The following is a 12,360-nucleotide window of genomic DNA, read 5'->3' as shown; positions in this document are numbered from 1 at the left end:
AAAAAAAAAAGAGCCCGGAGAGATAGCACAGTGGCGTTTGCCTTGCAAGAAGCCAATCCATGACCAAAGGTGGTTGCTTCGAATCCCGGTGTCCCATATGGTCCCCCGTGCCTGCCAGGAGCTATTTCTGAGCAGACAGTCAGGAGTAACCCCTGAGCACTGCCGGGTGTGACCCAAAAACCAAAAAAAAAAAAAAAAAAAATAGGTGCTTGCCAGCGCTGAGACAAATCACTCTTTAAATCCGTCTTCCTTTTCTGGGCTTTGATTCTGTCCTCTTCATGGTTCCCTGAACATTTGAGCTGGGAGCACCTCAGCTCCACGGGGTAGCACCAAAACAAAACAAAAAGTACAGTTAAATAAAAGTGAAACTAAACTTCAGTGCTCATCGTCAGCCTGGATTCAGCCCCTGACACCTTATATGACCCTTCAAGCGCTGTTAGGAATGGTCCTAAGCTCTGCTGGTATGACCCCAACACCCTTCCACAAAAATGGGCAGTAGAAAAAAAAAATGACCTGAGAGATAGCAAAGCCTTAGGGTATCTCCTTGCACAATTCTGACCCGGACGGACATGGGTTTGATTTCCGGCATCTCACGTGGTCCCCTGAGCTTGCCAGGAGCGATTTTTGAGCACAGAGCCAGGAGTGACCCCTGAGAGCTGCCTGGGTGTGATCCAGAAAGCAAAAAAAAAAAAAAAAAAAAAGGGAAAAAAAGAAATGAGCTATATAGGTGGACCAGGGAGTTAGCTCAAAGATTGAGTTCCCACTTGAGCCCTGGCATGGCAGAGGTCCTGAGCTCCCCCAAGTGAGCGGTCTCTATTGCCCTTCCCCCCTTTCCTCTACTCTGTTTCCTCAAACTAGTAGTTGTGGCTGTATTTAGGAATTTCAAACTGAGATTGAAGGGTCAGAGAGATAGTTTAGCAGGCTGGGCTCTTATCTTGTACACAGTCGAACAAGGATTCGATCCCAGGCTCCACATATAGTCCTCCTTAGCACAGGGTCAGTAGTTAGTGCAGAGTACCAGGAGATGTGGCCCAAAACAACTAAAAAAAAAAGGAGATTAACTTTTCAGTGCTAGACTGAAGAAGATATTTGAAGAACTATAATAAATCCTTGTAATAAATCTGATGAGAGGCAGTTCCTTATCTGAGGCGAGACTTCACTATTAATCTCACAAGAAACTCATCACTTCAGGCCTAGAGAGAATGTCTATGGGGCTGAACACATGATTTACATGCAGAAGGCAGGAGTTTGGTCACATGATCCTTAAACGCTGCTAGGACAAGATTCTGAGCTTTGGTGGGATGCTGGACATGAAAACTAACAAAACAGCTTCCCCATCGCTTCACATCTATACATATATACACACACGGATGAATTTGTATATAATATGTGTCTATGCATATGAGTGTGTATCTCTCTGTGTCCCTCAAAGATTGTATTTTCTGTGTTGTGGGTGGGTCTATAGTGTTTGGCTTTCCCTGCCCCTAGGACTGTTACACCTGAGTGGCAAACGGCAGGCCTTCCTCATGTGTGTGAAGAAACACAGGCCAGGAGCGCACCAGGACGTCCAGCTGATGAGGGAGTGGCTGGGCCAGTGCCAGTTCGAGTACACGGCCTGCATCGATCCCGACAAAATGGTACCGTGGGGCTGCCCTGCTCCTTGGCCCTCTTCCTTGCTGGGGGAGAGCCAAGCCTGCCTGTCAGTCTGGAAAGAACCTCTGAGGCTCTAGCCCTAAGGAGAGGACTGGAGCCATCGAAGAATGGGATTTTGAGAACGTGTCCTAGCAAGGTAGACGAGGAGATGTGGAGGATCAGCCATGGGGAGTCCAGAAGGAGAGAGTTCTAGAGCCCTTAGGAACAGTGTAGACTTCAGAAGCAGCTGTGAGAGGTCCCCCTGTGGCCCTCCAGATGCAGTCCAGCTAACCTGGCACCTAGGGGATTGGAAAAGTCTTTTAGGGGTTCACTTGGAGAGGTGCAAAAGTCTGTACAGGGATAGAAACCTGCATGGCCTGGGCAGAAGTGTTAATATTTAAATATGACAGAAATGTGTAGCCCAAGGATGGTGGTGGAAGGGTAAAACACATTTGGGAGGGAGTGTTAGGGACCAAACCCAGCAGACCTCAGAGGCTCTGTGCTCAGGAGTCATTCCTGGCAACACAGAGGGATCTTCTACATTGGCCACAGATCAAATCTTAACCTTATAGAGTCTCTCCAGTCTCTGCCACTCAGATTTTGGGGGAGCTGTGGTTTGAGGGCAGTGGCAATGCAGGAAAGAAATCAGTCTGGGTTTCATCTGTTTAAATTACAGAAAAGAACTTCCAGAGAAGACAGATCATAGAGCATTGAAGTTGCTTTTTTGTGGAAGGGGATTTGCACGAGTGGGTTTCTCCTGAAAGAGAAAAGAGAGCCCCTGAAGGAAAGGAAGTTCACTCCCTGGGAGGAGACCAGGGCCAGAGTCGGGAGAGCTTTAGTCGAAGGAAGAAGAGATCCACCCAGGACACAGGCTGGAGGGCCAGGCTTGCTTTATAAAGCTGATTTTCCAGACTGCTTCACCTTGGACTGAGGGTCAAGGAGAAGGAAATGATTTCTAGGCAATTGCCAGGGAGAAGGACATTTTGTTTTTGTTTCTGTTTTGAGTCACAGCTGGTGGTGCTTCGATTAAAGGCAGTGCTCCCAGCTCTGTGTTTGGTGGATCGCTCTTGGTGGACCTGGGAGGGTGGGCGGACATATGGTACCAGAGTGCCTGTTGTTTCTATTTCATTCCTGTTCTCTCTGGTCCAAAAAGGCCTTTTGACCTTGGCAGTTTCTTGGTTCTTCGTTTTGTCAAACCTATGCCCAGCCTGTCAGTTATCTCCCAACTGTCTGGTTTCCTTGGTTGTAGCTCCATAATCCTTTTTAAAAAACAAACAAGCAAAAAAATTTCATTATTTTAAACACTGTGGTTACAGAATTAATGCATTATTAATAATAAAATTAATAATATGTAAATTATTAATAATGCAAATACAGTTTTTTCTGGAACTCAATATTCCAACACCAACCCCACCTCCAGTATAACATTCCTTTTACCATTGTCCCAGGTTTTTCAACCTCCCCCAAGCCTGCCCCTTGTCAATAATAATATTATCATTATATAATATTAATGTTATACTGTTATATCAATAACAAGTAAGTAAATATTTTGCTTAATATTGCTTGTTACAATTAAATGATAATGGAGTTATATTAAAAAAAAAACCCTTGATGCCAGAGAGATAGCATACTAGCATTTGCCTTGTATGCATCTGACCCAGGATGGACCCAGATTCGATCCCCAGCATCCCATATGGTCCCCCGAGCCTTCCAGGAGCAATTTCTTTTCTTTTTTTTTTTTTTTTGTGGTTTTTGGGTCACACCCAGCAGTGCTCAGGGGTTACTCCTGGCTCCATGCTCGGAAATCGCTCCTGGTAGGCACGGGGGACCATATGGGACGCCGGGGGACCATATGGGACGCCGGGATTTGAACCGATGACCTCCTGCATGAAAGGCAAACACCTTACCTCCATGCTATCTCTCCGGCCCCCAGGAGCAATTTCTGAGCAGAAAGCCAGGAGTAATCCCTGAGCACCGTGAGGTATGGCCCCCAAACCAAAAAACTAAAAAACTCTCGATTAACAGAAAATGTGTGGAACCTGGCTTACTTTGCAATGGAGTCTTCCGTCATTGTCTGAAGGCCTGCTAAACTGTTTGTTGAGCTTATGTGGCTTGTATGAAATTTCACATCTAATTTGGTTTGTTCATACTGGGATGTCAGTATTGAAACTACAGAGATGTCTCACGGCCATGTAAGCAGCCGAGCATTTCAGGACTTCTTCGATGAGCTCAGATGCTGGCAGTGTTGGATCATGTGTGTGGCTGCTGGGACTTCTGGAAGCCCAGAGGCATGGGGAAGAGGTGGGGGGCAGGGAGAGGCGAGAGGGTGCCTGCCCTGGAATCCCCGGAGATGTCAGCCACAAATCCAGCATTCCTGGAGTTTTTAGTAGTTAGGTGTTTGCAGAGATTAGTGGAAAAGTTCTGATGCTGGGCTGTTGGGGTGATGGCAGTGACAGGGTGTGTCTGTGTGTGCAGCAGAGGAAGGAACTTGCCCTGTTCCTTCCCTAGGGGACTCAGAGTGATGAGCTGCATACTCCTTTTCAGAATATATCTTGGTGGGCCAGAGCGATACCACAGAGGTAGGATGTTTGCCTTGCATGCAACTGACCCCTGACAGACCTTGGTTTGCTTTCTGGCATCCCATATGGTCCCCGAGTCTGCCAGGAGTATCCCCTGAGTGCTGCTGGGTGTAGCGGAAAAACAAAACAAAATAAAAATGTATCTTGTCTCTTCAAACACTTCTTGATTATTCTATGGCTTTTCATTTCCCCAGATGACTGGCTGACAATTACTGTCTGGGAGCTTCAGCCTGACTGTCCAGCTCAATTTTCAGTTCTGTCTGTGGCAGTTTATTTTTCCTAGAGTCTAGAATTGTCTTCCTAGGGACTTTCTCTACCTCTGTTAATATTTGTTTATACATGCTTAGTAGTAGTTCACCGGCAAAAATATTTCACTGCTTTATTTTCCCGATCGTTAGTTTGGTTGGACATGTTTTCTCTTTCTTTATTGTTTTGTTTCTGGGCCACAGCCTGCAATGCTCAGGGATCACTCCTGACTCTACACTTAGGAATTACTCCTGGTGGTGCTTGGGGGACCATATGGGATGCTGGGGATTGAACCAGGTCCGCCATGTTCAAGGCAAATGCCCTACCTGCTGTACTATGGCTCTGACCCTCTATCCTTGGTGGGGGGGGGTTGGGGCCACAGATAACAGCAGAACTCAGAAGTTCTCTCCTTTGACGGCTCAGGGGGACCTTATGGGATGCTGGGGATCAAACCTGGGTCAGCTGAGGGCAAGGCAGATGGCCTGCCTGCTGTGATATTGTTCTGATCCCTATTTTTTTTCTTCTTTTTTTAAAATTTTTTATTCTTAAGGGCCCCTATTATTTATTCATTTAAATTTAGACCATCCCTGGCTGCCGTAGGGCTTACTCTTGACTCTGTGCTCAGGGAACACACCTAGCAGTGCTTGGTCAAACATAAACCATGCTGGGAATCAGACCATGGTCATTCTTAAGTCAGATTGCTGCTAAACTTTTGCTCTAATTTCTCCAGCCACTGTTGAACATGCTTTACCCCCCCCCTTTTTTGGGTATCTTTTTTAGGGGGTTTCCGCAGATGGTGGTGCTCAGGGATTACTCCTGGCTCTGTGCTCAGAAATTACTTTTTAGGGGTCTATATGGGTGCCGAGATCGAACCCAGGTAGGCCATGTGCCAGTAGAACACCTTACTCGCTGTGGTATCACTCCAGCCTCATTTTTTGGCCATTTGTATTTCTTCTTTCTGTAAATTGCCTCTTTCTATCCTTTGCTCATTTGCAACTATGCAAACACTTTTTCTCTGGAGCTGGGGTTCAAACCCAGGGACTCACATGCAAGAAGGCTTGTCTTCTACCATGAAGTTACATCCTAACCCCTTTTGCCCCTTTTCACTGGTTTTCTTTTTTAAATGTTTATTGTTCTTTTTCCCTGAATATTACTCACTTATAAAATATAGGATCTGTTTTTTTCTCTATCGTTTTTATTGTGTGTGCAGTGCCAGAGATTGAGCCCAGGGCTTCATCCCCCTCACCTCACTTTGGATTGAAAATCTTCCTTTAGGGCAACGGCTGGGATGAAAACTGGCCTCATTGCTTGTCCAGTGCCACTGAAGCCTCTCAGTCCTCTCCGCTGCTTCCCTTTTTGCTTTCGTGTTCTTGTCAGACAGACAGAAATCTTAGTTTTTGTGACTAAACTTCTACTTCTGGTTTCTTAGCTTTCATGTCTTTATTATGCCATAGATATGGAACCCTAGGCCTGACACACCTAATCATTTTATTTATTTAGCACTTTTTGGGAAGGGATTACTCCTGGTTCTGTGCTCAGGTGAGCAAAGTAATTATTTTAAATGTTTCTTTTTTCTGAAAAAAAAAAATTTTTCTGGAATATGTGTAGGATTTTTTAAAGGTTAGCCTTCTATTCTCTGAAATTTTAATTTTAGGACAATGTGAAAGAGAAGTTCTCTTTGTTTTCTAGCCTATTCTTGGTTGTTGACATTGATTGAATGCTATATGCTTTTGGTACCTAAAGTTCCTATTTTATCATGAACCGACTTCCTATAATACATGGATCAACTTTTTGAATTTTTAGAGTTTTTTTGTCTGTTTTGGGGGCATACCTGGTGGCACTCAAGGGTTACCCCTGCTGTGTGCTTAGAAATCGCTCCTGGATGTCTTGCTGGACCATATGGGATGCCGGGGATCAAACTCTCGGGTCCATCCGGGTCAACAGCTTGCAAGGCAAATGTTCTACCTCTGTGCTATCACTCTGGCCCTGCATTTTTGTTTTATCTCTTGGTCATGGGTTCCACCCAGGAACTCTCCCGATGCACTAACTGGGGATCACTTCAAGTAGTGCTTGTGGGGGGACAATCTTGCAGTGCCAGGGATCGAACCTAGGGCTTGCTCTACACTCAGGAACCGCCCCTAGTGTGCGTTCAGGGGACCATAAGACCTGGCATTGAGCCCAGGCCAGCCAGTGCGAGACTTACCCATATCCCGTGTTCCCTATTCTCTATGATCTTGAAAGTCAAATGGTGTAGTTTCACAGAAATCCTTTGGGATTTTGATTGGTACTTTTTTGTTTTGTTGTGGGGTCACACCCGGCAGCGCTCAGGGGGACTCCTGGCTCTATGCTCAGAAATCACTCCTGGCAGGCTCGGGGGACTCTATGGGATGCCGGGATTCGAACCACCGACCTTCTGCATGAAAGGTGAACGCCCTGCCTCCATGCTCTCTCTCTGGCCCCTGATTGGGACTTTTTTGTCAATTAATCCTGCATCAGATTAACTTAGTGTTCTCTACTGTTTTCATTTTTCATCATCATTTTTGTAGTTTTTTATTTTATAGTGCTAGGGTTTGGGGGGAATCCACACCCAGCAGTGCTGCTCCTGGTTCCTTGCTCAGGAGAGTGAGATCTTTGCTAGTGTTTGAGGGGACCATGTGTAGTGTTGGGAATGGAATCAGCATCAGTACAAGGCTGTGTACAAGGCAACATGCATTGCCTAACCTTGTTGGTGTTTTTTTTTTTTGGTGATGGTGCTTACGTGTTACCCTGGCTCTGCTCTCAGAAATGACTCCTGCTGGGCTAAGGTCTAAGCGCCAGAAATTGAACCTGGCTCAGCTGTGTACAAAACAGCTGTGCTATTTTGTACCTGTTGTGGTATTGCTGAAATACTTTCATATTACCTCTCTAACCCAATTTTCAACATGTAAATAATTTTTGTCTCTTTGAATATAGAATATAAAACTTTGTCAATATTTTGTTTTGTTTTGGTACCACACCTGGTGACATTCAGGGGTTACTCCTGGCTATGTGCTCAGAAATCGCTCCTGGCTTGAGGGACCATATGGGACACTGGGGATCGAACTGAGGTCCATCCCTGATTGACTAAGTGAAAGGCAAGCGCCCTACCACTGTGCTATCACTTTGGTCTTAGAACTTTATGAATATTGACAGGTTTTGTTTTTGGTTGGTTTTTGGTTTTTGCTTTTTGGGTTTTTTTTTTTTTTTTTTTTTTTTGGTTTGGGGCCATGCCCAGTGGCACTCAGGGGTTACTTCTGGCTCTGTGCTCAGAAATCACTCCTCTAAGGCTTGAGGACCATATGGGATGCTGGGGATTGAATCAGGGTCCATCCTGAGTCAGCCACATGCAAGGCAAACACCCCACTTACCACTCAGGTCCATCAATATTGACTTTTTTCCCCCTTGGGACACACCCGGCATCGCTCAGGGTTCCTCCTGGATTTACACTCAGAAATCACTCCTGACAGGCTTGGGGGACCATATGGGATGCCGGGATTCGAACCACTGTCCTTCTGCATGCAAGGCAAATGCCTTACCTTCATGCTATCTCTCTGGTCCCCATCAATATTGACTTTATTGAAATGGTTAGATCTTTTATTTATTTTTTTGGTTTTTGGGCCACACCCGGTGACGCTCAGGGGTTACTCCTGGCTATCTGCTCAGAAATAGCTCCTGGCAGGCACGGGGGACCATATGGGACACCGGGATTCGAACCAACCACCTTCGGTCCTGGATCGGCTGCTTGCAAGGCAAATGCCGCTGTGCTATCTCTCCGGGCCCATACTAATTTAATCAAAGAAGTATCAGTGACCCAAAAACAAACACCAATTCTGAGAGCAAACAAAAACTAAGTGAGTCAGATATGCTGATATTATACTCTATTTGGAATTTAGATAATTTTGTTATTAATCTCCCCAGACTACTTAGCATCGGGGCCATTTCTAGCATTTGAGATTTTCCCACCTTCTCTTCTCTGAAATTTTCTTGCTTTGCAGGAGTTCCTTGAAAAAATAACATCATTTCGGGATGAGCTCAATGAAATGAAAGATGAGATTGGCTGCTGCACTGTGACTCTCATGTCCCACGGCGAGCAAGGCTTTATTAAAATCAAAGATGGTGAGAAAGTGAGCCTGGAAAAAAATCTTTAAAATGTCCAACAATAAAAACTGTCAGGCCCTTCAGAGGAAGCCCAAGATCTTTATCATCCAGGCATGCAGAGGAGGTATGTGTGGAAGTTCTTTGTACAGTGTGTTTCTAGGAAAATCTCCTGTGGGGAGTTGAGAAGTAAATGCATGCATTTTATTTACTTGGCTAGTTTGGGGGCCATACCCATTTAGTTTCCAGGGCTTACCATGCTCAGGGAAGTGTCTTGGCCCCTTTGCTATCTTTTTATGACTTGTTTGTTTGTTTTTGGGCCATACCTGGTGGCGCTCTGGAGTTACTCCTGGCTCTGAGCTCAGAAATTTGCTCCTGGAAGGCTGGGGTTAGGGGGGACCACATGGGATGCTGGGGATCAAACCCGGGTTTGTTCTGGTCAGCAGCATGCAAGACAAATGTCCTACCGCTGTATTATCACTCCAGTCCTCTTTTTTTTTTATTTTGGACCACTCCTGGTGATGCTCCCGGCTATGCGCTCAGAAATCGCTCCTGGCTTGCGTTACCATATAGGATGCCAGGGAATCAAACCTCTGTCTGTCCTAGGCAGCACATGCAACGCAGATGCCATAAAGCTTGCGCCAGTGCCCAGGCCCCTCTTTTTATGATTTTTATTTTTATTTTTTGGGGGGAGAGGACTTTGTCCCATATGTGGTGATGTTCAAGGATTACTCCTAGCTCTGCTTTCAGGAAACATACCTGGCAGTGCTCAGGGGATTATATGGATGATGCTGGGAGTTGAACTCAGGTTTAGCCGGGTGTAAGGCAAATGTCCTAGCCATTATACTATTTCTCCCTCCTCTCTCTTCAGCCCCATATTTTAAGTAGCTGATATAACTTGGCTGATATAACTTACATCAGCTGTCTAGGGTTCTTGGGCTTGGAACTGGAAAAACAATGACAGAATGGGGCTTGAGAGATAGCATGGAGGTAGGGCGTTTGCCTTGCATGTAGAGGAACGGTGGTTCGAATCCTGGCATCCCATGTGGTCCCCTGGGCCTGCCAGGAGTGATTTCTGAGGAGTAACCCGAGGGCTGCCGGGTGTGATCCAAAAACCAAAAAAAAAAAAAAAAAAAAAAAAAATTTAGCAGGTAAGTCATGCCTGGGAGAGAAATGTTTTTTAGTAAGGGCCGCTAGTGTCAAGGTATATGGGAGTTAGTATTTATTTATTTATTTGGATTTTGGACCCCACCCAGTGACGCTAACGGGCCACTCCTGGCTCTGCACTCAGTAATCGCTCCTGGTTTGGGGGACCCTAAGGGACCTCCAAGGCTACTGCCGGCAAGGCAGATGCCTTACCGCTCCACACCACTGCTCCGGCCTGTGGGAGTTAGTATTTTTTTTTTAATTCATCAGATCACCATGAGATACAGACGCAAAGTTGTTCCATTTTCTAGCACCCATCCCTTCACCAGTGTCCACTTCCTTCGCCAATGTCCCCAGTTGATTTCCTGCCCCTCACACTGCCCCTGGAGCAGATCCCTTTCTTCTTCCATTTTGCCTTTTAGGTAGTGTGCTTTATGATGCTATTACTGAAATACTGACATACACGGTACAGATATATGTTGTAACCTCTTTTCAGCAGCCAGTGTCTTGTCCATAGAGTAGTACTATCGCTGCTAGCATAGTCCCTTCTGTGACCTAACCAACCTCCCTCCATCTTTGGAAACGTTCTTCCCCTGACCTTTGTTCTATTGCCTTTGGGTATTTTTCTCCTATAATGTTTCTTTACATCCCTCAAATGAGTGCCAACATTCTGTGTCTGTTCTTCTCCCTTTGACGTAATTCACTAAGCAGGATACTCTCCATCATTCGTGTCTCAGTAAATTTCATGACTTCTTGACCACTTGGGTTGGTTTTCATATTTTGGCTATTGTGAATAGTGCTGTCACGAATGTAGAAGTGCAGATGTCTTTTCTGAGTCAGGTTTTGTGGCTCTTAGGGTATATTTCATATAGAATGCAATGACTAGTTTTTTGAGGCATCCGTTTGTTTTTATTCCTAAAACGCAGAGAAGATAGATTATGGTGTCGAGACGGGTGATGAGCCCATAAACTCTGACGATGTCAAAGAGAAGTGCCGGCTGCCCATGTTCAGCGATTATTTCATCATCTACCCGACCCAGCCAAGTGAGTCATGAAGGGAGCCCCAATGAGAGATTTGCTTTTCAAGGATTTGGGGGCTTCCCTCTTTCTTTGTCTCTGTCTCTGTCTCTCTCTCTGTCGCTCTCTGTCTCTCTCTGTCTCTCTCGTGTGTGTGTGTGTGTGTGTGTGTGTGTGTGTGTGTGTGTTGGGGGGGTTCACACTCTGCTATACCCTGCGGTGCTCAGGGGTTACTCCTGGTGGGCTCAGGGGACCATCTGGTAAACTGGGGATCAAACCTAGGCCAACTCTGTGCAACAAATGCCTTCCCCTGTGTATTGTCCCTCCAGCCCCTTCATGCTGAGTTTTATTTGCTTACTTCTATTTTGGGCGGAGTTTCGATACGCTTGACTGTGCTCAGAGATCACTCTTAGCCGTGGTTGGGGATCAAACTGTGATTGATTACATGCAAGCCCTGAACCCTTTAAAGGCATGTGTCTAACCACATATTCTCTCTCCGGCACTCAGGGCTCTGTGCTTAGAAATCTCTCCTGGCAGGTAAGGGGACCATATGGGATGCCCAGATTCAAACCACTGCCCATCCTGGATCGGCTCTATGCAAGGCAAATGCCCTACCATTGCGCTATCTCTCCGGCCCAGGTTTTTTATTTTCTAATTTGAGTTTTCTAAATCTAAGTTGTAGGAGTTAGGGTTGGAGCTATATATAGCTCCATGTCACTGGGTGCATGCTTTGCAGATAGAATGGCTAGATTTGATCCTAGTGGTCCTCAAGCACCACTGGAGGGAGCCCCACAGCACTGATCCAGGAGTAACCTGAACACCACTATGTGTCTCCCCATCCCCCCCAGGAAAGAGTTCTCTGATATGTTTTTTTCTCAATTTTGCTTGATTATTTTTTTTGGTTCGTTAGTTTTTGTTTTTTTTTTTTTTTTTTTTTTTTTTGTGGTTTTTGGGTCACACCCGGCAGTGCTCAGGGGTTATTCCTGGCTCCAGGCTCAGAAATCGCTCCTGGCAGGCACAGGGGACCATATGGGACGCCGGGATTCGAACCGATGACCTCCTGCATGAAAGGCAAACACCTCACCTCCATGCTATCTCTCCGGCCCCTAGTTTTTGTTTTTGAGTGACACTTGGTGGTGCTCAGAGGTTACTCCTGGCTCCACAGCTGGCTTTGCTCCTGATACCAGAGTACATGTGCTCACATACCCTCTTACTAGGTTCAGTCCCTGCCCCCCCCCCCACATATCCCCACACACACCTTCCTATACTTCTTATTAGGTTTAGTTTCACATGCACACTCTTGCTGGATCCAATCATGGCACCACACCCTTTGCTCATGGCACCATATAACCCTCTTTGCACCCTCCCCTCTCTTTTTATAATTATCTTTATTTAAACACCATGATTACAAACATGATTATAGTTGTATGATTACAGTCATGTAATGAACACCCCCTTTCACCAGTGCAACATTCCCACCACCAAGTTCCCAGATCTCCCTCCTCCCCACACCCCTGTACTCGAGACAGGCTTTCTACTTCCCTCATTCATTCACATTGTTATGATCGTTTTCAGTGTAGTCATCTCTCCAACTGCACTCATCACTCTATGTCATGAGCTTCATGTCA

At 45.8% G+C, this 12,360-nt stretch overlaps 1 long non-coding RNA gene across 1 annotated transcript; it reads left to right on the top strand.

Annotated features, from left to right (window-relative positions):
* Window positions 1-1,503: 1,503 nt before the first annotated feature.
* Window positions 1,504-10,759, top strand: LOC125998176 (uncharacterized). The gene is made up of 3 exons (XR_007491870.1): window positions 1,504-1,637; window positions 8,471-8,697; window positions 10,643-10,759. It is a non-coding gene; the product is annotated as an uncharacterized LOC125998176 (long non-coding RNA).
* The last annotated feature ends 1,601 nt before the right edge of the window (window positions 10,760-12,360 follow it).

The sequence above is a fragment of the Suncus etruscus genome, chromosome 20, assembly GCF_024139225.1.
Source record: "Suncus etruscus isolate mSunEtr1 chromosome 20, mSunEtr1.pri.cur, whole genome shotgun sequence".
NCBI lineage: Eukaryota > Metazoa > Chordata > Mammalia > Eulipotyphla > Soricidae > Suncus > Suncus etruscus.
The sequence above is the reverse complement of the archived record's forward strand: the minus strand, read 5'-3'. Positions and strand labels throughout refer to the sequence as shown.